The sequence below is a fragment of the Siniperca chuatsi genome, linkage group LG12 (genome assembly GCF_020085105.1).
Source record: "Siniperca chuatsi isolate FFG_IHB_CAS linkage group LG12, ASM2008510v1, whole genome shotgun sequence".
Taxonomy (NCBI): domain Eukaryota; kingdom Metazoa; phylum Chordata; class Actinopteri; order Centrarchiformes; family Sinipercidae; genus Siniperca; species Siniperca chuatsi.
In genome coordinates, this window is record NC_058053.1 from 25,715,104 (window position 1) to 25,742,665 (window position 27,562).

General features: G+C 39.9%; 1 protein-coding gene across 8 annotated transcripts in view; it reads right to left on the reverse strand.

The window, feature by feature from the left end:
* The window catches only part of LOC122885599 (diacylglycerol kinase beta), a 110,361-nt gene extending 95,994 nt beyond the window's left edge, over nucleotides 1-14,367 (reverse strand). For 4 of the 8 annotated variants that reach the window (XR_006380147.1, XR_006380146.1, XM_044216895.1 and 1 more), the window contains exon 1: nucleotides 14,017-14,360. The gene's annotated coding sequence lies outside the window, so the exon portion shown is untranslated. Of the gene's footprint in view, nucleotides 1-14,016 lie in introns of all 8 variants that reach the window. The other 4 variants (XM_044216896.1, XM_044216897.1, XM_044216899.1 and 1 more) reach the window with 4 other exon arrangements.
* Between the last annotated feature and the right edge of the window lie 13,195 nt (nucleotides 14,368-27,562).

A 27,562-nucleotide genomic window follows, 5' to 3' on the forward strand; every position in this document is an offset into this window, starting at 1 on the left:
GATCAGTTCTCCTGCACAGCTCCAAGGTTATTATCCTTAACGAAAACTAAATGTGAAAAAACATTTTCGTTAACTGAAATAAAAATAAAAACGAGGCTTTACAAAAAAAACGCTAACTAACCGAAACTGTATTGTGTATTTACAAAACTAAAACAAATTAAAGTAATAGAGAAAATGTCCTTAGCTTTCGTCTTTCGTCAGTTTATTTCATACTACACAAGCCTAGTATTTCAGGTGGATATGAAATCACAAAAACCACTTGGTTAGGCTTTGGAAAAGATCATGATTTGGGTTAAAATAGCCGGATTTGTCATCACAAAAACGTAACCCATTCATTCCCACTGAAAAAAATATGTCATTAAAAATGAGTCATAAATGTAGAGTTTAATTTCTTTAAAAGGTTAGTTAATATCCTAAAATGGCTGCTTTGTAGTTTTTAGCAAATGTTACTCAAACCTGGAGTTAATAGTCCTTTTGCTGGGGACGCTTTTCAGCCGCAGAGTAGCCTAATGCACATTTAGTGCACTAGTCAGTATTTAAGTATTAAGTAAGTAAGTATAAATTAAGTATTCAAGATGGTTTAATGATTTGATTGACTCAAAATGAACAGTGTGTTCATTAAAATGAAAGGACATGTCAACAGGGTGACTCATTCACAGCAGTATAAGGTTGTCAGAAATACCAGAAACCAAAAATTGTCAGATTTTTTTTTTACATTATTTGGACATTTTTTTAAAAGATTTTATTCATTCAGTTAATTGTTCAATTATATTGTGTGTAAAATTTAATTTGAAACCTTAAAGTCTAAGTTTCAAAGCCTTCACCACATGGAATAAAATTATTTATTTATTTATTTATTGGTCTAAAAGTCAAATTTAAATATTTTGAGTGTGAAACAACCTTGCCTATAAAATGTCCAAGTGTTAGTTGTACAGTAGTATGTTAACTCCCCCCAAATGTCCACAAAAATACAGATGTCTCTGTATCTTCAACAGTACCTACGCCCCTGGACTTATTTATGTGTTTTCAACTTATAGCAATGTAGGACGATGGCGCAGAGGAATTAGCTAAATCTGGCTTTGTCTGCAGAGGCGATACTTGTAAGTACAGTAGGATCAATTAATTGTTGGTTTTGGTCTTTTCATTGAATTTGTTGACAATAAGAAAAAGAAAAATATCCTTTAACCCTCCATTTTCTCCTTTTACACTATCAACCAGGCTTTAAAAGTGAAGCAGTGTTCTTACTTTCCCGCTTAATATCCTTCCCCTCTCCTTTATCAGCTGCTCTCTTCAGTCCTGGACTACATGGGAGACAGCCGGTGGCATGTGCTAATGGGCTGCACATGTTTAGTGACGTTACCAACGCAGAGGGAACAAAGGGGAGATCTATATGTATATCCTGTGAGTGCATGACAGACAGACTGAGAGAGAAGCACGTGCCACTCGAGCGTACGGGGCCTCCCCTCTGTGCAGAGAGGGATTCTGTTTTGCTCACGAGGTTGCCCGGCAACTATGACGTCACTGGAGTGCACGACAAAGAGAAGCACCGTCACAGTAATAAACAGAGAGAGAGAGAGGGAGATCGCTACGGATACTATGAACAGATGTAACTACATGATATGCATTAATTCTGTGCATGTGTCTTTCTGACACACAGATGAGAAGATCAGTACCAGTCCCACGCCTGTGCGTTAAATACAGATAGTCAGGTAGTCAGGTTTCCATCCAATTTCCAGAAATTCTGCTAAAGAAAATGCAAAGTGCCTTTCCATTCACTACCGTTATGAGAATATTAGTTGAAAACATCGAGACTGGTGGTGCTAATTCTCTGCTCGAGTGCCATTAAACCATCGCAGAAGAAGAGGGCACAACGAGATGCGGTCATTAAAAGAGCGCCAGTCAAAACTAAATAGAAAACGTGATGAAACCATGGAATTTATGTTTTGTTTATGTATTAATTTGAGGAAGGTTACAGCCCCCCCCCCCAGATATGATGTTTTCATCTGCAACCATTTTTCATCTCTTCAGTGAAGCGGAAGCTTCAGTGGATGTTTAAGTCACATGCTTCATGTACATCATGATTTATTTGCCAGTTAGTCAGTTTCCATTGCACTTGCACGTCGCATTTTGTTTTTATCAATACACAGCAAAACAATTTTGCACGAAACTTTTTCCACTTAGATATGAGAGTGGTGTCAATCATCGCATGTAACTCTCAGGCAGAACGCGAATAAGCGTATTTATGCTTTATGTAATATTGAAGTGTTCCTTTAAGTTGTCTCAAAAATAAGTGAGTGAAACAGACCTCACCGAAGGGAGTCAGTTGTACGAGCCTCCTTCGAATCTGCTGCCTCAGTGCTGTGGTTTTAACAAGCGTCAGTGACTCACAGAGCCTCTTGGTGTTAAAAAAGAAAGAGAGGGGTTATTTACACATTATGTTCATTACAGTACTCTGTCTGTTTGATTCTGAATGCTTGAAAAAGCAGTGGCAACTTAGGAAACCAGATACAATGGTTTATATATATATATACACATACATATTTATTGTATATTGATTATATGATTATATTTCCGATTATAAAATTCAGATTGTGCCTAATAGGGAAAGATGGCTCAAAAGTATTGGATTTATTGACAACGTTTTTCTGGTCACGACAGTCTCTGGAAAACACAATTTGAAGCTAAGAAATATGTTAACGCCTCACCCAAATTTCTTTGACTAAACCTAAGACAGCAGGAAGCTGAATATATGGACCATTTAATAACCATTCAATCCAGTCCAACACACCACTCCAGTCTGCTGTTGTTGTGTCTGCACATTCACTACCAAGAGGTGTTCCAAGACATAAAGCATGTGGAGAGAGCAACACTGCCAAATTAGGATACTGATGATGATTGCAGTGACAACACTGAAGAGGAGGGAAGGTAAACAGAAACCGGAGCTCTGACATAATTATGTTCACAGATGAAAAGATGGAGAGAAGTCTGCAGGACAACAAAAGCGGAGGGCAGATCCAGAGTCAGTCCAGCCATCAGAATCAGAAGATTCTAGTTTAAAGTTGGCAGTGACCTTTACTATAAAACTGGAAGCAAAATGCCATACAGGATGCTTCTAACAGACATTCCCCTGTCTAGTGTTGAGCAGGATGCTGTGGGCTAGGCAGGCCCTCACTACAGGAAGAGAGTGTCGAAGCCCTGATAGCAGCAGCGACACTCGACACAGACTCTCGCTCTCGCCAGCAAAGCGTTTTCACTCAGTGTGGGAATGTCTGCTTGCAGGAAGCCATATGCCTGTGTGACCATATGATTAAATGGATACCAACAGCAGCTTTTCTGTGTCAAACATCAGTCATTTTCAGCACTGAGATAATCTTCATGATCCAAGCACTTGCTAAATATAGACCTCCCGCTATAACTGGGTCGGTAGCTTACCGAACAACTGTAGAAACCTAAAATTCAAGCCCCAATTCGCACCTGCATTATGTGGTGGTTCCTACTGAAACATAGTATTGGTTGGTTATATTTTTGTTAACTGAAGCTCAAATTTATTGGCAGTGCTTTTGGTGCAAGTTCTCCAGAAAATAAATATGTTTTTCTTTCTCCAAAAGACTAAAACTGATTATTACCTCAAATCTGCATTGAAACAAGATCTCAGCTGCACGTTACACTTCAGTAAAGGTCTTTAGGCTTTAATCATGACTGTGAAACCAATCATATGTAAATGTTTATAATGGGGAAGCACACTTCACACCGCATAACAGAAAGCTCTTTCGTGACAAAAGGGAGGTGAAAGATGACAAGTTGAAGCTTGAGTCAACTGAAATTTAGTGAACTCAGAAAATTACCAGGAAAGACTCGAGTACACTAATTGTCTCATGGGAATTTACAAGCACGAGCGTTCATAACAACACACAGACGAAGCACACTCTCCAAGCGCTCAACAGCTACAACTGCAACCCCATGGGTTCTACACAAAGACCTAAACACCGCGTCAGGAGAGCTTTCTACTCAAAACAAAGTGTGTTTGTTTAGCATGGCATTACAGATCACACATGCAGAAATCTTACTTTTAAGTATTATGTGTGTCCTAAGAATTAAGCGCCTGTGCATGTGGTATGAATTTGGCAGTGCTGTTCCTGACTATTAAAGGGTTGCACACCTGCAGTAACAGTAACTTGCGCCTACTTTGGGTTGGATTTGCATTTTCCTGTGTGTAGGTGTGTTAGTGTGTGCCTGAAATCCGCACTTTTTCCATCATCATCGCTTTCTGCACATTCAGAGCTTTCTGTAGCATAAGGAGATCAAACAGCTCAAGTGTGTGTGGGCCGAGATTTTAATTCTTTCACCCTTGAGACCAAAAGAGGGCATATTCTTCGGTATTATTCACTGAAGCACTTCAATCACCTGAATCCTATGGCGGGTTTCCTCTGCTTTGTTCAGATCAATTAGTGCCTCTAATGACTCATTAGGCTCTTTGTAGTGGTCTAGGATGCTTAAGAAAATGCTCACAGTACTTGAACAATAAAGAAAGGCCCTTAAGTGCAGTGACATGATTGACAAAATGCCAAATGACTAAATATATTCATTTTTACATGTGTATATGTCTTGTTTTATATGTTATGTTTTGTCGTGTGTGGACCCGAGGAAGAGTAGCTACTACTTTAGCGGCAGCTAATGGGGATCCAAATAAAGAATAAAGAACGACATTAAACTATTTTGAATGCCAAGTAAACGTTAGAGAACACCGTGGCCCAGTTTCAGTGTCCCTCCAACGGCTGTATTCACACCAAATCAGGCGTTGTGGCGAAAACGCCACTCCTCCCATTCATTTGAAAAAAACAGAATTAACTTTTGGAGAAACACAACCTGACGTCATGCTGCGGTGGCCAGTCATGTAAGCTGGCGATCAGACCGGAAGACGCCCACGGGAAGAAGAACCTTGTTTACCATGTAGCATTGTAGCACTGGGCTGTTTACCCAGCACCTGTGAAGATGGCTGGAGGCTGATCGCTGCCGTGATGACGCTGTAAAACCCTGCCATGAGGGAGTACAAAGACATTAATCACCATGCAGTCGCTTGGCGTTGTATCACTCTTCAAGTTGGGATATCTGGTGAGTATTTCTGCTACAATCAGCACACACATCACACAAATGGGCCATGTAGGGACACTCCCACACCGCCGCACAACCCTGCACTAATCGCCCCAGCGCCTGATTTGGTGTGAATGCAGCCTAAGTCGTAAGCACTGAACCCTCACAGACTTAAATTTAGCTCACCTGTGACATCACCGTTAGTGTCTGAGTATAGAAGTGTGTGAGGGCTCCAAACTCTGTATAATGAATGGGACGTTACCTGGACACGGGACAGTAAAGTGTGAGGACGACATTTCATACTGCTGATATTTTGGTTATTGACACGTGTGTTTACAATTAAAAAGAAAATGTTGTCTTTCTGACTTCTTCTATATTTTGTTCATGTTTCCTTTTATACAATGCAGAATTCCAGTAAGATCGTAGTTTTAATATCATAGTGGTATACTTTGTGGGTTACTCTCTTGAGCAGGTCTTCAAGAGTTGCAGACGTTTGTGCATAAAGGGCTCAAAAAGTCAACCAGAGAGCCCTCAAACACTTCCTGATTTCCCAGTGGGACAGCCCTGAGCTCTCTTGGACTTAGTGGATCAAAGTCTGAGTGGAACTGGGCCCATCTTTAATAATTCTTGACTCCCAAAGAATTGCAACACCATTGAACGCTCCCTGTAAAAGTCCTATTTAATTACATTAGAAAAAGTACAGATATACATATGTTTTGGACACTGACCCATCTTAAATAATGCCTCCCACGTACCTGCAGGATTAGGAGACCGTCCTCCCAGGATCAGGAGCCATGGAAGAAGGGGATGTTGTTATAAAATGACAGTCTGTGTAGGGAGGAGGCCAGAGTGGACGGATGCATCAGCTAAACATTGAACTTAAAAACAGGAGACCGCTGTTTGTTTCCAACCGAGTACAGCAACAGCACAAGTCAGTGCTCGTTTATTATTGTAACCATTACTGTTTCCCTAAACCTTTTGTGCCTAAACCTAACCAAATTTTAACCATATGGTTGTCACATCATAAAACATTTAGTTTTCAACGGTGATTTGAAGCGGAAGGCACAGACAAATGATGTCATCCTGCTGATAGGGGGACGGCATGAACAAACAACGTCGTGACAAAGAGGCAGCTCTTTGTTACCTGCACAGCTTTGCACTTTATCTTATCTTATTCGCTGCAATACATCACGTAGAGTATGCATAGTATTCACACTTTTAATGTCTTGTATTGTCTTATTGCTTTTATTGTTTTTTGTGCTTCCTTACTGCAAAAAAAAAAAAATAATTCTCACGCACTAATAAAGATCTGAACCGAACCAGAGAAGCTTCCTGTTGACAAAGAAGCAACTGGTGAATTCAATCAGTGGGGGTACATGGCTGCATACACCTCGGGCCAACAGAGGGAATTAGCAGTAACAATGACCACAATACAGAGGAACTGGCCTTTCCAAATTGAGAGCTTTGACTCAGACAGAATCATTTAGTCATAAAACTAACCACTTCTCCGACATTTCTGCTGAAATGGATTACTTTTTGATGTTTTGCTCAGGATAGAGATTCTTTCGGTATGAAGTTTTCAGTGGGGGGCATCGAAGGGCAGGAGGGAGGTGCACAGGCCAAAGACATAGTTCAAGACAAATTAGCGGCTAATATTGTTTCACAGAAGGGACTGAATGGGGGCACAGTTAACCTTAGGGGCTGTTGACTGGGCTTCATCTTTACCCATAAAAGGAGTGCTGCTGATCCCCTGTCAAGACTTGACAAGGCACACATACTATACACAAAATCACACACACACACACACACACACACACACACACACTGTTCCTGCTTCTTGTCCCACTATGTTCACCTCTCGCCCCCGTTATCAGAACTCACTGTTTCCATTTAGTTCTTTTTTCAAAATGTGATCTTCTCTATGATTGTTCTTTCCATCTCATGAGAATGAATCATCTCAGTTTTCAGCTCTGTTTTCACAGCTTGCAGCAGAGGCCAGTATGAACGTCAGATCTTCTCAGCGTCGTTAGTCATCTACTGAAGTTCTACCACACAGTCATTTGCCTAAAGCAGGTGTACATTGTCAAGGTTACAAGGATAAGAATAAGAAATTAAATATGTGTGATGTGCTGTGATCCACTGTAGCTACCACATACAGTACACTGAGCAGACCCTGGGCTTGGAAATGGCACTGTAGCTGACAATCAAACTATCTGAGAACGTTGTGGATTGATCTGCGATTAGCTCTGCTGCAGGCTAGGCTCACATAGGGCCATGGCTTTCTGTTCGCTAACCTACTGGGGATGTAGCCTCACAAATACCAGGAGTATTTATGGAAGGCCGGGTGTCATAGCAACTGAGTGATTGTGTGTAAAACGCAGAGGGGAGTGGAAAGGCCAAGCTATACACAACAACTGATTGCACTGTATTTAAAGGGGAATGCCAACCACTTTGAAATAATAGATTTACATGCTCTTTCTCTGTCTTATGACAATTCAGTGTTTCAGAGTATATGTGTGAAATATAAACAACTCCTTCCCAGAGCCTGAATCCATAGACACAAAACTTCCTCTGCAATGGCTTTGCGTATACAGCACAATACATTGATACCTTGATAATCTTAAAGATCCCCTCCAGGGATGTTTTAAGACAAATAAAAACATAGAACAATAATTTGTGTCTGATATGTTTTTTTCAGTTGACTTTCAAGTTCAAATACAATGCAAAATCCAGAATCTATGAATATGCAAATATTTTTCACTTCAAAAGTTTAACCGCAGGACACAAGATGTCTCCTACTTCACCGAAAAGTCCATTGTCAAGTGTATGTGCATTGGAGGTTTCAAGTTTCCCCATCAAACTTGTGTAAGTTGCATACTGGACCATGATTGGCTTCCTAACTACTGTAGTTGTGATGTCACAGAATCATCTCGTACATACACGTCTTAAACTCAGATGTAAGGTGAACACAGAAAAACTTTGCTCCTTCAGCCGATGTGATGTGTCGAACGCTGCATGGTGAAGCTCAAACATCCAAGTGAAGTAACAATAAGCAAAACATCTATTTTGCTTTAAATTTTGGCCTACGGTTCTTTATCTTCTTCTTCTTATCTTTGGGGGGAAAAAACCTTTTTCAGTACGGTATGATAGTATCACATGTACAGTACATTCTGTATCTGTAGGTGTGGGTATCATTTAGATCTATGTCAGCTCTTTGTTCTGATTCTGGTGATATTTTGTATTTGAGAAAAACATAAATAGATAAATTGTGAAATATCTTGAAAGCAAAAAACACCATTTTTTTTAGCAGATTCAGGCTGCCATAAACAGTCACTTAGATATTTTGTGATTCTCTCAGTGTTTCCCCTACTACCATATATCATCTCCCACTAATCAGGCAACAGGCAGCAAACTCACAGTTTTCTTATCCTGCTCTGCTCAAAGCTGTAACGATGATGCAAACATAAAGGCTTCAGTATGCCTAAAGTATGCGTTACATTGTCGAAAAACATCTGAAACCCTATCAGAGAGGGGTGTGTCCCATTTTTTCCGAGACAGATGTTCAGACAATCACACCCCCCCCACGCATGTTTGCAGAGGTGTTATATAAAGTAAGGCAGGATTTGAACATCACACACTGTATGTTGTTGTTTCACAACTGAATCTGCAACCACTGGAAGACTTTCAGTGTGAAACAGTTACAGTCTCATGTGGCTTTAGTCACGCATGATAGTAACTTCCAACTCCCTAGTGCATAAAAGGGTCTTAAGGGTCTTAAAGATATGGAAGATTTTCAACACTATCAGCAAATCTGTTGTAAAGTCATCATGAAAATCAATCCATGTTTAATGGTGACCTCATGCTGCACTAGTAAAAAAAATCCTACCAATAAAGACATCACAAAAAGTCTGACCCAGACTTTTCCAGTGAAGGCATATCATATAATGTCACTGTTGTTCATTTAACGGTCTGTTATTATGAGACAAACAAGAGCACTGCAGATGGTCTGGTGTGCAGAATATATTCAGTTAGGGAGGTTAGGCCTGTCTGCAAGCTATTAAATTTATTAGATACCATATTATCCCAAATTAAGCCTGTTACTTAAAGATAGTGCTGTATTATTATTATTATTTTTTTTTTTTGCCTTAAAGTTGCAAGGCTAGTAAATTTCTATCAGTCTAGAATTCTTCAGCCCCAAAAGTTTCCAGTAAGCCCAGTTTAACCAACCAGTTTTCTGCAGGCTTTTGTTAGCTGCGCTGCTTTTCCTGCAACAGAATAAATAAATTCCCAACAAGTGGAAAGTGTCTCGTTCAGTCTTTCCTGCAGAAAGGGACCGGACAATTTGAAGTCAATTTGAAATTCTGTCTGTTGTCATGAAATGTCATGTTACAAGCTAACAAGTTACAGTCTTCTTTTTCCCGTGGTCCCAGAACTGAATGCTTTCAAGAGCTTGACAGGCGAGTGTGCGGACATGTGACGAATGTGAAAAACAGAATGAAGGAGCTGCTACTGAGCTGAATACTTTGGAATTCATCAAACACCTGAATCCAGTCGTTAAAGTGGCAATCTCAAAGATTTTCATTTAAATAAATGTCTGTTACGTCATTATCTAATCGCCAAATGAGTTAACACAATGGTGATTGAGCTTATGGCCCACTAATTAAAAATTATATGAAAGCCCTTGCATTTGCAGTGACCGCTCTCGTTCATCAAGAATGCGTCTAGAAAACAAGACAACGGTCATTTTTGGACATTTTTTTGACAGCAGATCAGTTTGAAATATAGCAGGGGGTAATGGAACAAGAAGAAGCAGCGTAAGTGAGCTGTTAGATGAAGAGCTGCAGGCGACCGGCTGCACACCTCCAACTCCTCAGCCAGGTAACCAACTCCTTTCACCGTGTCCTGCTGCTCGCAGACTCATGCCGTGTGCAGCATAAAATCAGATCACGCTTGCTCACAGAATGAAGGAAAAAGGCCAATTACTGCCTGACTTTTTTATTAAAACGACAACAGTTTGTTGTTTTGCTGCCCCCAGAATTCTGTGACCTGTAGTATTAAACTGCATTTGCTGTTACCGCCAGTAACTCAAATCAACCGGAACTGAAATCTTAAGAACTGCCACTTTAATGCTGATTCTGTTTGTCATGGTGAAATGGAATTAGAGAGACCAGTAGGCAATAGGATGTCATGTTACTGGTTGATGACTAAATTTAAAAACATGATTACTTTGTTTTTTACTTTTTATTGGTTATTTAGTAGACGTGGAAATTACAAATAACTTTGCTGATTCAAATCATTTCGTTCAAAGATTTGTGTCACTATGTTGTTTTTTCGTTTTATTTAAAGCAGCTATAATCTATGTTTTATAATGACAATGTGAAAACAGTGTGACAAGGTGAGGTGTTGCTCGTAGTGATGAACCTACAGAGAATTATCAGCTGAATCTGCAGCTCCCCTCGGCTGTACAGAGCTTTACAGCGAGTTTCTGTCCAGACCACAACTTAAATGTTTTGGTTCGCTCATTTTCGGCTGCAGCTGGCATCTGTTTTCAGAGAGAAAGCTCTAAAAACTCACTGTCCACTACCTGCTCAGCAGCAAACAGCAGACAGACACAGTTAGAGAGCAACTGGTGAACATAGTGGAGCATTTAACAGGATGAAATGTTGCTCTGTAACTGCTGGATGCATAGAAAAGTAAGTGTATACTAACAAGTTCGACAAATCAACTTAAAAGGAGATATGTCAGGTTTAAACTAATTGGTCACATCCCCATTCAAACCCACATTAATGAGCAAACGCCATATCATTACGTCTTGGATTTTAACAAAGTTCAGTCTGTTACTTGTTCAAACTGTTTCATTCAGTTCAGCACAAAATTAGGTACTTGGTAATTGTACTGTTTACAAAGTTAATGGCTCAGCAACCACCTATCTGCAATAGCGTTATCGCATTATTCATTCAACAACAACGCTTTCCTGCAAGGGGAGCTCCAATGCCAAAAAGCTACTGATTCAGTCAGTGACAATGATGACTCAGAAGCCCCTTTTACACCTCGCATTAATGCATCCTGGGTGATCCGATCACAAGTGGACAGCTCTGCTCACCAACAACATCATATTAAAGTGCGAAACAACGAGAAGAAGCCACAACAACAGGCAAAATGGATTCTCATGGATGGAGTAAACACGAAACACGCTGTCTGATGTCCTCTGGGAGTTTCCTGATGGACAGATAGCTTTATTGTTGCTAAAGTAACCGCCATAGACTGGTAACCGCTAACTGCTGCTAACTGTACTGTGACGTTAGCTAGTTAGCTTAGTTAGCCACGCAGCTAGTGGTCCAACTAATGCTAGCTGACTCTGCCCGGACTGGGAGCTCAGAGCACCGGGGGAGTGTTGGTGGCTAGCACAGGTGCTTTGGACTGCCGGGAGGAGGAGGTTTAATAAAGCTAATAAAGCTTTATTAAAGCTTTAAAGCTAATAGGAGTGCTAGCTGCATGGGTAACTAAGCTAACTAACTAACAGCAGCTAGTTAGCGGTTACTTTAGCAACTATTAAAGCTGTCCATGATCTGTCCATCAGCAAACTCCGTAATGTTAAATCACTGAGAGTTGAGGCAGAGGACATCAGAGGGAAATGTCACTGCAGGGTTTTGGTTTTCATAAAATACGATCCAGTTTCACCAAAATCAGTGAATAAAGTTATAAAGTTGTGTTTGTGTACAATAATCAGTGAGGCCCGGCCCCCAGAAACACTCTGCTCCGCGTCTATCGTTTTTCCAACCTAATTTTTGTCTCATTTGCGGTCTGATAAACGATAAATTCATTCGCATTTGGTCTTTGCAAACGGAAATGACGTACGTGTTTATTTGCATATAGAGCGGGGAAGTGAGATCCGATCACAAGTGGTCACTCGAGACGCATGTGGAGACATGCCAGGTGTGAACTGACGTACTTGGAGCTGTCCACTTCTGATCGGATCACCCAAGCCGCATGTTAACGGCATAAACAGGGCCTCAGTTTAGCTTAAGGATTTGGCATTAAAGATTCATGTACAAAACACCTCTATTTTAGTGATTTACAGTGTTTTTATGTGGGTCTAAATGTTTATTTTACATTAATGAGACACCGCATTTAAAATATGTTAAATATGTCTACCTTGTTTTGTTGAACAGTGTTTCTTCTCTAAAAAAAAACAAAAAACAATAACAAAACAGGTGTTGCAAAAGGGAGGTGGTGTCTAATAATCAGGGTTATCTTCTATTCGGGTCAGTACGGAAATTTAAAGAATCAGTTGAGTGGGTCTGTGCATGCTCTCGTCCTAATCACACAGATCCATATTCAGACAGGCGATTGTTCGCCTCTTAATCAATGTGATGAATTACTGTCTGATGGCACACGGATCATCATCAGGAGGCTTTCACCACCATCTTCACAGACCTCCACTGACCCACCAGCTGGCCTCTCACAGAGACATGATTTCACACCGTTTGAATACACATGGCACTGTCACATAGACATATACTGTATGCACAGGTGCTTATATTCTTTCTTTGGACTCAGAACGTGAGCTGCATCACAGCACTGCTAAATGATCCTCTTCCCTTCACCCTCTATCCATCCTCTGTCTTTACACTCTATCTTTCTCCTCCCTATTCAGTATCTGCCTCTCATTCTCTCTGTTGATCCTCTTCTCCTGATTCTCTCAGCTCTGCCCTCTCTGCTCGCTCGCTGTATTCTCACAGACGAGACTTGGGCAGAGAATCCCTAATGTTTATCACCGACCAAGTGGATGCTGTCAAGGAATAAATAACCATCGCATGTGGTGATTGCTTGATGAGATGTAATTAGGCGTGCCGACTGCAGATTAATCACGAGAAGTCAGCCGTCTCGTGCTAAAGCATCGCTCTCAAGGAGGCAGCCTGGGATAAGGGAGTGACACTAAGATGTGCAACATATTCTCAAAAGCCAAATACCGTTTAATTAGAGACTAAACACAAAGTTTTAGCTTTAGAATTATAGTTCACAACACATATCACAGCCTTTCTGTATCCCGCCTCTCCTTCTCAGAACTAAGGACAGCACAAGGTTAAAATAACAATCTGAAATATAGACACACATTTTTGGTCAATTACTTCTGTTAATTTAATACATGCTGGTTGAAAATTGATGATATACTGTACCTGATTATGAGAATTAATTTAGCAAAAAGTGTTATGCCCTTCGGCTTGCAACTCCCTAACAAAGGTCACCTTACTGGTGAAACGTGTTCGAGTATACTTTCAATTGACTACATCAGCCTTGCAGAAACAGCCTTATGATTAATTTTCCCCCTGAAAACAGTGACCCGACCCTGAGAGGTGATGCTTGACACTGTCACTGGATACCAACTGATCTGATTATAGTATAGATATTATCTTGTGTTGAACTATTTTGTCTCCAGCTGGTTCCTGTGGCAGAATGAGTCATTTTGTTTTTAATCCACCTCCACCCAAACACACATCCCATCCAGTGTTGTTCTAACCTTCTCCACGACAACACAAGTTGTGATGCCATTTATCGCAAAAGCTCACCACAAAGCCTTATGAGCATGTCTGGTTCAGATACAGTCAATCCTTTATTTATTTATTATTTTAAAGTTGGAGTGAGAAAAGGTTATGGCACGTTTGGACACACAAGCAAAAACAAAGGAACAAAAGGAAAGGTACTTCTGCAAGAAACAAGGAGGGAAATGTGTCAAAACAAAAACATTGCAAGTGCTGAGAATGTGCTGAAAAAATAGAGACAAGGGAGAAACAGCAAAGACAGATCAGACGACACTTATTTAAAATTTAAAAAAAGCATGATCCTCGACATGGAAGCAAGAGTACGAGACAGAAATGGGAGAAGTGGAACAGGAGGAGTAATCACAGAGAAAGTCTTCCCTACCTCTGGCCATTGCTGCTCCCACTATAGTCCATGTAACATCCCTGTTTGGTCGTCTAGCGAAGACCCAGCTAGTCGGTCAGGCAGGCAGTGGGCTCCAGGATGAGGAGCCGCGGCCGGGCTGGACTGGTGTCTGGTTCCCAGGAAGCAGGCAGCAGCAGCCGAGTCGTCCTCTCTGCTCACACAAACACGCGGCTACACGCAGCACGACAGCGGAGGCACTGGAGCCTCGTCGGGGACAGCAGCAACATCCCTCCCATCCACCCTGAATTAATTAAGCCTTTTTCCTCCCTCTGCTGCCCTCCCCTCTCTCTCTCTCTCTCTCTCTCTCTCTCTCAGTCTCTCTGATTCTCATGTGCGCATGGTTAATGCGCTCTCTCTCCCTGTATCTGCTTCCCCCTGTGTTTGGTTTCCTCTCTTGCTCTCTTTCCTCTTTCTGTCTCACTGAATAGGTTGTGAATGGGTCTGCTTTTCCTCCTCCATGCCACCTTCTGTAGGGTTAAGTCTTTCCACTCTTTGTATTTTTTTCTACAGTGATTAACAAAACAGTGAATGGAAAAATGAACTCAATATATTCTTATTTGGGCCTTTTAAGGTTTTAAATGGTTTGCAGAGAACAGTGCCTAAATTAGGAGAAACTTCAACACTTGTGAATAAGGTGCAAAATGATTTATTGATTTATTGATCTTTTTTTTTCTTCCAAAATGTGATTATTAAATTTAGATTTTTACTTTTAAATCTCAACACTGTTCAGCTCAGCAAAGACTATAAAAATCACCATTCTCTTCGGGCACATGTTTTAAACATTGCACATCATCAAGAGTCCTTCGCATCTCATACCTACTCCATACAAAATAAAATGGCTATTCAAGAAATGTTGTTAAAAGTCTTGGAATGGATCAGAGAAGTCAGGAACTCCTGTGGAAAATGCTCCATTATTATCCTTTCCCAACCAGAGATCCTGGGAGCCTTACAGGAGCTCCACTGAATCTAGATATTTTTCACTAACTATGAGCTAAAACATAATTATTTAATTAAAACCTATTTAGTGTCAAAAAACTGAACATTATATGAATCATAACTTTATGGCAGAACAGTTGTATTGGATTGTATTAGATTGTACAGGTGTACCTAATAAAATGGCCATTGAGCACATTAGAGCACATGTTTAAGGCCTATTAAGAGATGGCCTCGTCCTCCTGTTTGCCTTGAGTCAGTGTGGGTTTGACCCCTGTATACCTGTCTAGTTTTTGCTTTAATGGCATGCCTTATAGCATTATATTATATACATTATAGTATTCCCAATGCATGTTATACAAGTTTTATAATGTAACAATTCAGAATGTAACAGGAAAAAATTGCCACTTGTATATAGACATAAGAATTAAGTTCTTTACCAAATTCAAACTCAAATAGCAAGAATTCGCCACTCTCAGACCAAAACAAAATTCAACATTGGTTACACATTACTTGGATAGTCCGCCTACACATAGTTTATAGAGTATTTGTAACATTTCAGCAGCTTATTTGTTGAGATTCAACAATTCAACTGTTCTGTAGGCGGACTGTCCAAGTAAATGTTACTTGGGGGGGAAACTGACCTCTTTTAGATTTTTATAATTTATCTCTTCTCTTCTACAGTACAGTTCTCACTGTTAGCATTGCATTACCACCACCACCACCACCCCCCCCACACACACACACACACACACACACACACACACAGAGTACATCCTGCACAGTATGTCACAGAACGCTAAAGATGTCACTGCAATGTGTTGGCCTGTTGTTGTGCTGCTGGCTATTTCTGTAGTGAAGTCATTGACGAATAAAGCCAGTAGTGTCTATTTGTCTATCCTCCCTTCCTTTCTCTCAGTTCCTCTTATAGCGCTAACACACACATTGTACATATAACAATTTTCTTTCTCCTTCACACATACATGTGGTGTGTTGCCTCATTTCACAGAATCCTGCATCGCTTCCTGCTGCTGTAGATGTGAGCTAAAAGAGGCTGATCCCCAGAGAAACAAGAGGAGCATGCGTTATTTTTCTCTTCTCTCTCTCTCTCTCTCTCCCTCCCCTCGTTCTCACATTTCCATCTTCCTGTCGCCTGGATGTTACACTGAGCCGTTGTCATTGTCAGCGAATACAATTTCTACTTTGCTTCTTGTTCATTTGCAACTCTTTCAGCTACCAACAGTAGTCAAACAAAGCAGCAGAGAGGGGGATTGTCAAAAAAAGAAGCATTGAGCAGAGGTTGTACTGTAAAGCCACAATCCAAAGATCAGGACGATCCTACTGATGGGAACTCTGGGGAAGGACAAGCAAAAAAAAACCTACAGGGCACGTACTAATCTTAAAAGGGAAACTGGCTCTCCTGCTGCCTTGGTTCTCCTAAGTAGCCCAGAGGAATGTGATTGTATTGGAGGAGAAAAACACAATTCGTTCCAAGTTTCTACCACTTCCCAAAGTATGTCTGTCATTCACTGATAACTTTCAAGCAATGGTTGGTGGGTTTATAAAGCAGTCAGAGGAGGGAAGGGGGGCCTGTTGAATGTCAGAGATGATGATGTAACTGTAAAGGTCACATGGCTTGGATAAAGTCACATTCCTCTAATTGAAACTTGAATATCAGCCACCAGCAGTGATAAAGAGAAGGAGCTTAAACTGCAGCAGCAAAAACAAATGGCCCCCAGCTTAATTTGCGAAGCAGACAAACAGGATAAAAATAGCACAATGTTCCTTTTGTGATCAAAAGCAGATTGTTTTCGTCTGGTTTTACTGACATCCCCATTACATACTAGCTCGGAATAACTTAATTACAAGTCTCCTTAAAAAGATCTTGTGAAAGATTTTGTTTTATGCCAACCCCGTCTCCTAGAGATTATGTTTATGTACTAATTATATACCTAATTGCTGCCTGGATCATTTTCGCTGAGAAGGTTTTTTCCATTGTAGGAAGTACTACGATTTTGTACTGCACGCAAGTCATACGGAGGAGGTTGGGATGGACGGTGGTGCAAAGTGCAGGACTTTGACAACAGAGCATCCATTTGTATCATGAGTTCTGCTTGTGGTTAGGTTCAGGTAACAAAACTGCTTTGGTTAAACTTTTCTTTTGGCCACTTGGAGACAGCGGAAACAAGTGAACACAACACTTTCAGCAAACCATTTCCTATTTACTATGTACATCTAGCAGTTACACATTATTAACATTATCATTCATTTGGAGTCAGGTTTGTGTCTATCTGATGAATGTAATTCACTCTCTTTTTGCTCTGTTTTTGATCTCTACTTACATGAGGGAAATATCTGGCTCTTTAGCTGCTAAATGCTCCACTATGTTCAGCAGCTAGTCTCTAACTGTGTCAGTCTACTGTTTGCTGCTGAGCAGGTAGTGTACAGTGGCTTTTTAGAGCTTTTTCTCTGAAAACAGCTGCCTGCTGCGGCCAAAAACAACACTATGAGAGCGGTGAGAGTGAACCAAAACAGTAAAGTTGTAGCCAGACAGTTAAACAATGTGCTGAAACTATAAAGCTCCGTAAAGCCAAGGGCAGTTGCAGATTCAGGTGATAATTCTCTGTAGGTTCATCACTACGAGTGACCCCGTTCATATTGTCACATTATTTTCACATTGTGATTTGATACATTGTTATTATAAAAAATATTGATTATAGCCGCTTCAAGGCTAAGGAAAGATTGTGGTTTTGGTTAAAGCCACACTAGCTGTTTACCTTTGTTTCAAGTTTTTGTGCTTAGCTAAGCTAACTGGCTGTAGTAGCTGTAGTTTCATATTTACTGTACAGACATGAGAGCGACATGAGATCTTTTCATCTAGCTCTTGGCAAAAAAGCAAATAAGAGTATTTTCCAAAGTGTTCTGGAAAAATAACCGTCTGTACAGCAGAACCTAATCATCTCTTCGTGAAACGAGAAAAAGAAAACTGAACAAGAAACCTCCTCTACAGTTTCTCCAGTTGACTGTTATTTCCATTTATCAAACCTGGAGTGTGTGGGTGCGCCATGTGAGTTCGGACACAGGTGGCTTTTAACCGTCCAAGTGATGAGTTGAGAGGACATTGGGTTGGTTTCATCACAGGGAGAAACAACAGTTGCAGCATCATGAGCGTCATAAGTACGAAAATGGGGAGACTTCAAGAGTGGTATGTGAGTAGATTTAAGGAAGTGACGCTCATATTGAAGGTCTGAAGGTCACAAGTCTGTTTCATGCGACACCTGCTACTAGGGAGAAAAAAATGGTAGAAGATGCATCTGCTGCTGCTCTGGTTCTTTGTTTCATCTGTGGAGATCCTGTAATTGTAGTGGTTGAGTCAGAGAGGGCTCCACATGGGTCTGCACCACAGCCTGTTGTTTCACTTCCTCTAAACTTCAGATGTTTTCTCTTCAGTACAGAGCAGCATTGTTAATACGTCACAACCACACAGTTTCACCAGCAGTATTTTACCGTTTGAGTCGTGGACAATCATAGACATGGAAACAAACAGTCTACATATGTCTCACCACCATGAATACGTTGTTGACTACACACCACCTACGCTGGCAGTGTCTCACACACATACACACAATAAGAATCAATATGACATCTGCAAAACAGGAAGTGGGAGGTAGTAATAAATGGACTAAAGACAGATGCAGTGGCTGCAAGGCAGTTGCACACGCAATGAAGAGAGACAATAACAAGACAACAACACTTAAAATCTTTTTCATTCCGTTGGTTGTTTTTAACCCTATAACATGACTGATTTTTTCATCCTTGACTGCACATGAAAATAATAGCATTGGTAGTCATTCACTTCCCCGTCTGTCCATCCTGCTCATCTGAGCTCCACTCACCTGCATCAACACCTCCCCAACAACGTGTGAATCAAAGAGTTTACAAAAATCCGTCAGGGACGCTCTCCAGAGCCATTGGTATCATTTGTGCACATTTCATAATGGAGCACACTCTCGGCTGATAAGTGGCTGACAACTCAATTACTGAAAAGAGTGGGTTGTTTTTATTTTGTACTTTGGCCTTGACACCAAGCATTCATTCCTCCATCAGCTGGCAGTCATTTCTGAAAGGCATACACATGGAGGATTATTTAATAGGACTCAGACAAGGTTAGTTCATCTAAAAGCATCCAGCTTTCAGAATTTTTGCAGAATAGTTACAGAAGAGGCAACCTTTGAGTTCAGAGTTAAACACTAAACTAAAATTAAGAATGTGTTTTTTTTGCAGCAAAAAAGAAGTAAAGAGCAACAACAAAACTGCACATTAAAGTTGTAATACTTTAGAGTCCTTACAAGTCCTTGAAGTTTAACACTACAGGTCCTAGAATTCTGAGTGCAGAAAATACTCTGAGCAGCTACTTTGTCAGAAATACAACAAAAGAGCAACTGTTATATCTCTTTACAGTGCAGCCAAACAAACTCACAATGATTTAATTATTGAACTGCAATGTGATTTCATGCTGCACATCGCACGAGTAGTTTTCCACAAAACAAACATAAAAATGGTGTGTCCTGTAGCTGTTTCAGAATAAAAGCCACCTCATGTTTTGCCAGTTGAATGCTTTTAATGTGAGCTAGCAGGCTGTTTCGTTAGCATTAGCAGTAACTTAATACAGCTCTGACACCGTGTAAAAAGAACAGTAAACAGTGGGGCTGTTATCAAGGAGATAAAATTACACTGGATTACATTCATGCATTCTGTGAATCCCTCTTGCTTGGATAAGCAATCTAAATCCAGCTCGGGAATGGCAGACTCCACCGCTACCAATACAGCTGAAGTCCTGCATCGCGTCCGGGCTAGCCTCTGTTCCACTAGCTTCTGTGACTCAATGCAATCTCTCATTCAGCATTTCTTTCATTGTTCTTTCTGAAAAAATTAAGCGTGTTCTTCTGTTGAGCCGTGACGTTTAACTAGCAAGAAGTCAAGGGTTCATGGGAAATGGTGTTCGTTGACTCTCTGGCTGAACTGCTGTAATGTATGCAGCCAATCCAGATACATCACAGCCAGCCAATAATGGGATTTATATTTGAAATATTAAGCAGCCTGAACTTCCTCTGGGGAGAAGAGGCATTAAGATGAGTTAATGTTGCGCTATCACTCTGAGCTCCCACTGTGCACAGTGCAATATCTGATTTTTGATACACAGAGAAAGAAATCTGCTGGATTGATGAAATAAGTAATAAGTATTTTATATTCTTAACAGTTTTCCAATATTGCTCAGAAACACACCACAGCTTCTTGAGCATCTTGAAATGAAGTCAACATTAGCAGAGGCAAGCAGAAATTCCCATTTAAAATGCACTCTGGGGCACAGTTTTTTATTCATTAATTAACTAACAGGCTCTGTCAGTGCAGAGTGATAGAGTCATCTATCTGCTGCTTTAGGAACAAACATTTTCCTCAGCTGTTACTCCCATGCACAGGCTTGACACTTGTGGCCAAAAGGGAATAAAGTGAATCACTGACAATCAATTTATTGATCGACTTCACCTTATTTAGGACGTTACGTTTGCTAGCCCAATTATATCAAGACGCATGACTTCCTGTCATCTGGCTGCTCCAAACAGGAGTAAGGCGTAAAGTAACTGTTGATGTGAACTTCAGCTGACAGGTATTATGGAGGTCAGTAAGCAGAATGACAGCTCGTGTGTCTTGCCATACTGAACTTCTTTTAATGAAATAATGTTGCTGCATTGCGAGATCTCAGCAATTTACTCACTGAGTACAATGTTATCATAACTGATAGAATGGCCCAAAGTACACAAATACATTCCCAGTTGTAATAAACCAGAATGATCCTTTATAACAACCTTTAAAGTCTACAGTGTCTGGATGTTGGATACTGTAGAACTTCGCAACACGTTCTCATTGGTTGACTCATATATAAACCTCTCCTTGGGCTGTTTCCACCTTACCTGTGTGCAGACTGGTACAAGTGTAGAGATCAAAACCAATATGGCCTCATGATGTTCTACTGAAGTTGGTTTCCCGATTAAAAATGGAGTATACACTTCCTCTTGGAACAATGTACAGTACAGGAGGACTTGAAATTGTCAGAACTGATTACTGTTGGTGTATTTAAGTAAATTTTAAAGTACCTGGAAAATAGTACTCTTGGTCAAAGTGTTTGCTTTTTGAATTTATTGTTCTTACTTTATTTTAGATTTGGAAAATCATAACTATATTTAATGTATACTCTTTTATTGCATTTTATTTGGATATTGTGTAAACTCTTTTGTAGTGTGCGACAGTTGTATATATTTGTGTAACAATTTTAAAAGAGATTTTAATCTCAGCGAGACTCTTACCTGGTGTAGAGAAGAAATTAACTGAAAATAACTGTGAAATGAAATTTGAGTTCTTGAAACTTTCTATATAAAGAAATGTAAACTATAATGATACTGCAGCTATTGTACATTCTATAAAACAGTTATTGGACACTTTTGTGAAATATAGTATATAGATAAAGTCAGCAATAAATAGATATATACAAACATGAATAAATAAATGAATAAGATTTCAATTTCTTAATTTTGATCATTACAATTTTGACCAAATGAGTACACAAACAAACACAAAGGATTTACATACTGATTTCTCAGCAATAGCAAAAATCTATTTTAATTTTAGTTCGACTAACAAACTAGAATTATGCTTTAAAGCATCCTTTAAATTATTTTGGTCTAAGCCTGTTTCATTGATGCATAATTAGCAAATCAATAGAGCAGGACAACAGCCCTGGTTATGCATAATCAGTCTTAAAATGTCACCTTTTAAACAGGTTGGATCAATAGCTTTAACAGTGAAATGATAAATGTACATAATTATCCACCAACCCCTTCGCCAGCCCCAAAGGACTTCACATCACGCCTAACTCCGTCTCTTGGGGGGAGAATAGTGGCATCATATGAAACTGTCCGGGGGGAAAAAATCTAACTCAAAGGTCAACTTCTGGGCTGCTGCCTGCCACAGACTACTGATTGCTGGTGAAAGCATCCAACATGCAAATATCAGGCATTCAAAGTCATCCTGAAACCTTTGCTGCTCGTCACATCTTGAACTCTCCATCTCTGCTGTCTCTTTTTCAAGACTGCCCTCCCAAGACAAACAGCAGCATCAGTGGTTTCAGCAAATCCCCAAAAACAACATGTTTGTTTTGGGGGATTGTTTCATGTTTGTTGGGAGCAAAGGAGGAACTAGTGTGACAACACAAATTCCACAGAGGGAGGAGGTCTAGGGTGGACGGCTGGGTCAACAAAACATCGGACTTTAACACAGGAAATCGCTGTTAGTTTCATGTTTCCTACCTAGATTTCTTTTAACAGTGACCACGATTGTTCCCTAACCTTAAGTAAGTGTTTATTATTGTAACCATGACAACAAAGTCCCCTAATCTTAACGAAGTAGTAATTCTAACCCAAACCATGATCTTTCCTTTGTTTTTGTGCCTAAACCTGACCAAGCCTTAATCATGGCGTGGTCAGAACATACAACGACGTCGTCCTGCTGATAGGGGCATCAGATCAGAAAAGTTTTTTAGGTTTGGTTAGGTTTAAGCACAAAAAACATCTCGGTTAGGGTATGTTCATAAATTGTCACACATACTCCACTGATAATCTGTTAAACATCTACAGACAAAGTGAAACAGTTGAAATGTTACAAATACTCTATAAACTTTTTGTGGGTGGACTGTCCAAATAAAGTGTAACCCTTTTCACTCCACTACAATTATTTGACAGCTATAGTTACTAGTTACTTTACAAGTCGAGATTTGTCAGACAAACCGTATGAAGAACTTTTAATAAATGATGCATAATAAAGAATTTAAGTAAGTAAGTAAAAATTTTGCTTAAACGATTAATCAATTAATCAATTATTTGGTGCATCAATTATCAAAAAATATATCTGTTTATCTGTTACCTGTTTTAATAACTGATCAATCAGTTTGACAACTGTGAAATGGTTTATTTGCCCTCAAACAGTAGTTATATATCAGTAGTATATACCTTATTAAAAAATCCACTATTATACAGACTTCATTTAATAATAAAAACAATATGGCCAAATAAAAGAGTATGTGGTTTATATACATGCGCAGGTGAAACAATGCAGTGATTTCCAATGCTCATTATGTCTTAATCTGGAGCACACAGTCTCTTGAAATCATCCCAGATGGCCGACTCATGTGGTTTGATGTGGGAGCTGGGATGCAGAGGAGGCGGTGAAGGACACTAATATCAAGGATCGCTTTGATCCTACGAGGTAAATCCCTCTCTGATGTCACTGAGCCACTCCACTTTTCACAAGCTGATTGTTAATGAAAAACACAAGCTGTGTTACTCAGCCATGATGGATTGGACACAGAGTTGAAGTAGGAATTGAGCAACATATTCAAATGAAGAATCCATGCATGTTAAGTACAGTAATGCACTGTGTATTATGCAATATGAATCAAACCAAAATGGGTTTTTTTAAAAGTGTGTAATGATAAAAGAGTTAAAAAATGAACCCACACACAAGCTAAGGGAATTATAAAATCGATGTAAATAAAAACGAAGATGGTTTTACAGCTCCAGTAGTAATAAACAGAGCCAAGGAACGTACGCATTTTTACATTGGACAAGCACATCACCAGGAACTGGGCAACAAGTCACAATAAATCCATAATCATTTCTTAAAGGAACTTGGTAAATTTTTGTTAGAGGAAAGACAAAAAACAACAACAAAGAAACAAACTAATTTAAGATATTTAATAAATAAACATAAAGACATATCAAAAATACATATAAATAAGAAACTGAAAAATTAAACAAATTAGATTAAAAACATTTTAGCGTCTTTATGTTCATTGTTTTGGTTGTACGGCCAGCAACTTTAGTGTTTTACTCATTTACTCATATTGCTCCCATGAGGCAGCAGTGTTCAATGAAAGACCCTGTTAAAGCCACTGTACAGTACCTGCTCAGCAGCAAACAGCAGACAGACACAGTTAGAGACTAGCTGGTGAACATAGTGGAGCATTTAGCAGCTAAAGAGCCAGATATTTCCCTCAGGAGCTGGTAGAGACCAAAAACAGAGATAAAATAGAGAGAATATTTAACTTACATTCTTCAGGTGACCAGAAACACGACTTAATAAACGATAATGTTGCTCTGTGTCTGCTGGATGTGTGAATAAGCAACTGTTTGCTAACAGGTTTGCCATATCAACTTCATAAGGTAAAAACATGTCAGTGTTGTGTTTACAGCTTGCTGTGCTGCCCAAAGTGGGCAAAAAATCTATTATTGTGGGTTTAAATAAAATGTATTTAATTTCCCTCTGACCAACCAGAAGAGGTGTAGCAACAAAGACATGATCCCTCACCTGCTTCCCACCCATTGTTGGAATGCACCGCCAAGCTGAAGGCACCACTACTGGGAAATCGAATCCCGGGTGTTTGCAGTGGAGGACAATAACTTTACCCCAGCGCCACCTTTGCACCCATTCCTTTTCTGCCTCTTTTCACAAAAAGATACCTTTTCAGTGTCCTTTGTGGGAGAATCTCCACTGTGTTTGTACAACATGGTATGTATGAAATTTGCACTACAACTGTTCATATTACAGATCTGTGGCCTTATCCAGCTGACCTCAGCTTCCCAAGCAGCCTCTGAATTATTCAAAGGTTCACTTCAATTATTTAATCTTTAATTCAAAAGAAAATGCATAAATTGGATTTAAAATATTCCAATGCATTAGACCTCAGAGATGCTGCTCGAATGTGCAATACATACACTAATAAGACCCAAGACTGAACTAAAAGAAGGTAAAGCTGAAGCCTTAGCTACTCTAAAGTTTCATATCTTACTAATACATTTGTTTGTTTGCATTCTATTTTAACATGAATGTTTTTGTTCGTTCCTCCTTTTTTCATCTAAATATGTAGTGTATTCATTCATTTACTTCCTGAAAATCAATAAACATATTGCAAAGGAGCTAACTGACTTTTGGAGAAGGTTTTGTTTGTCACACGCACAGAAAGTTATTATCAATAAAGTTAGGGGAAATTACTAACTCTATAGGCCTACAATAAAATTGCAATGATACACTGTTAAAAACGTTTATCATTTGATTTTAATCATAGTTTGTCATGTAGAAATGTGTTAAGTAACCCATATTTTTATATTGAAAATTAATGCGGAATGTGAAACCTGTTGCTCTGAGACGAACACACAGAGAATTATCACCCGACTCTGCAGTTCCCCTCAGCTCTACATAGCATATTCTCTCTCACCTGTTCATCAAACACCCACTGTGCACGACCTGCTCAGCACCAAACAGCAGGCAGACACAGTTAGCGACCAGCTGGTGAAAATAGTGGAGCATTTAGCAGCTGAAGAGCCAGATATTTTTCTCAGGAGTCAAGTCAAGTCACTTTTATTTATATAGACCAATATCACAAATCACAAAATTTACCTCAAGGGGCTTTACCATCTGTATAGCATATGACACCCTCTATCCTTAGAGCCTCGATTCGGATAAGGGAAAACTCCTTTTAATGGGGGAAAAATGGAAGAAACCTCAGGAAGAGCAAGAGAGGAGGGATCCCTCTGCCAGGACGGACAGACATGCAATAGATGTCATGCGTACAGAATAGACCAACATCATGAAATCACAGTACGGACAATCAGGATGACAAAATTATAAATAGATTGTAACATAAATGAAGAATATGGATCCAGTAGGACATTGAGCAACTTCAGGCGTCGCCAAACAGACCTGAGCCACACGACCTTCTCTCCACTATGGAGTCCTGGAAGAGGACAGATGACGCAAACACACAAGAGGCAAAACTCAAGCTCACCATTCACACACGGAGAAAAGTACAAACACACACAGAGGGTCTCCATGTCAAGAGAGGATAAACTAGAGAGAGAGAGAAAGAGAGAGAGAGATAGGCAAACAGATTGGATGCTCATGTGATGTGGGACACAAACAAACAGAGGGTTAAAGAGAGGCAGTGGATTTCAGAAATTTAACAGTGTTCTTGTTGGCAGGACAAACATGGACTATAAGTACTAGGCTTAAAAGATTCACTGAGGCGGACAGATAATGGTAACAGGTATAAGGTAATTAAAAATAAGCAATGAGCTGTAAGTTAAGGCGAAAAGATGATTTTAAGGTTGGATTTAAAGGCCCCAACGGAGTCACTGTCTGAGTTGGTGGAGACCAAAAACAGAGCTGAAAGAGAGTGAAAATTGGATTGACATTCATCAGGTGACAGTACGAGTACAGTATTTTTGTGTTTTCTTATGTTTTATGTCCATAAAGTCATCCTAACACCAGCAGTAGTAAGAGTAGGAGCAGATACCAGAGGGCTTGAGCAGGGGGAGCGCAGAGCGTTTGACCTACGTTAAGGGACACCTCACTTCAGTCATTACACACACGATCTGAGGAAAGTTGTGTCTGTGCATCTTTCATTCAAATACTCATTTTCAGGTATGAGTCCCTTCATAATAATGTTTTCGAGTGTGTAAGGTGAATGTGTGTATGTGCTCAAGAAACTATTTGTAACACGGTATGTTCGTGGATTGTGAAGTTGGCTAATGAAGTTACATTTTTTCAGAATCAAGACGTTTCGGCTCCCATCCGGAAGTCATTCTCAATTGTGGATGGGAGCCGAAACGTCTTGATTCTGAAAACAGTGTCCAGATGACTACGACTGAAACCTTTTCTACGATAGAACACTCCTGGACGAATGAGGGACTACACCGTCCTAGCCACATTAACCTCTTGCAATGCTAACCGCACCGTCATCTATGGACTAACGTTAGTGGTACCTCGTAGCCTTGTGGCTGGTGTTGTAGTGTGAAGGCTATTCTGTATTGATGTTTGCCGAAGTGTCTATTACTGCATGAGTGTACTGTTAATGTTGCATGTTCTAAATTATGAGTTGCGAGTGTTTTGTTTCGCTTTATTACTGGAATTTAAAGTTGGAAAAATTTGTGCAAGTGCTGGGTGATAGAACAGACAAGTTAGATTGCTGTTTTAGTGTACATTTTCTATTAAAAAAAATAGAAATAAAATGTATAAGAAGTAATATTTCAGTAGAGTCTACTGGGTACTGTAACTGATATTTAGCAGGAGAACTCTACACATTGTGACACTACTGGAATTTGTATTCATTGTATGTGGTTATTTTGATAATCCAGCAGAAGGTTTGCGTCCATGCATCTTTCATGCAAATACTCTCCTTTTCAGGGCTTTTACATGTACACAGAGAGCTCAACGGAAAGAGAGTAAACAACGCTCACTGAACCTCCCTGTTTAAGTAAAGGTTGAATGAATGAATACATTTTATTGAAAGGTGTTTCTAATACTTTGTCGATCTCATGGATGGATGGATGGATGGATACACTGACTCTGTCACAGTTTATGTGCATTACACTCAGACTGTTAGCTATGAGGGACAATAGAGGCTAGTGGGGGGACAAAGGTGGGCTCATGAGATGTGCCCCGGTGCAGATTTTTCACACAGCATGGGACGTTTTATCTTTTC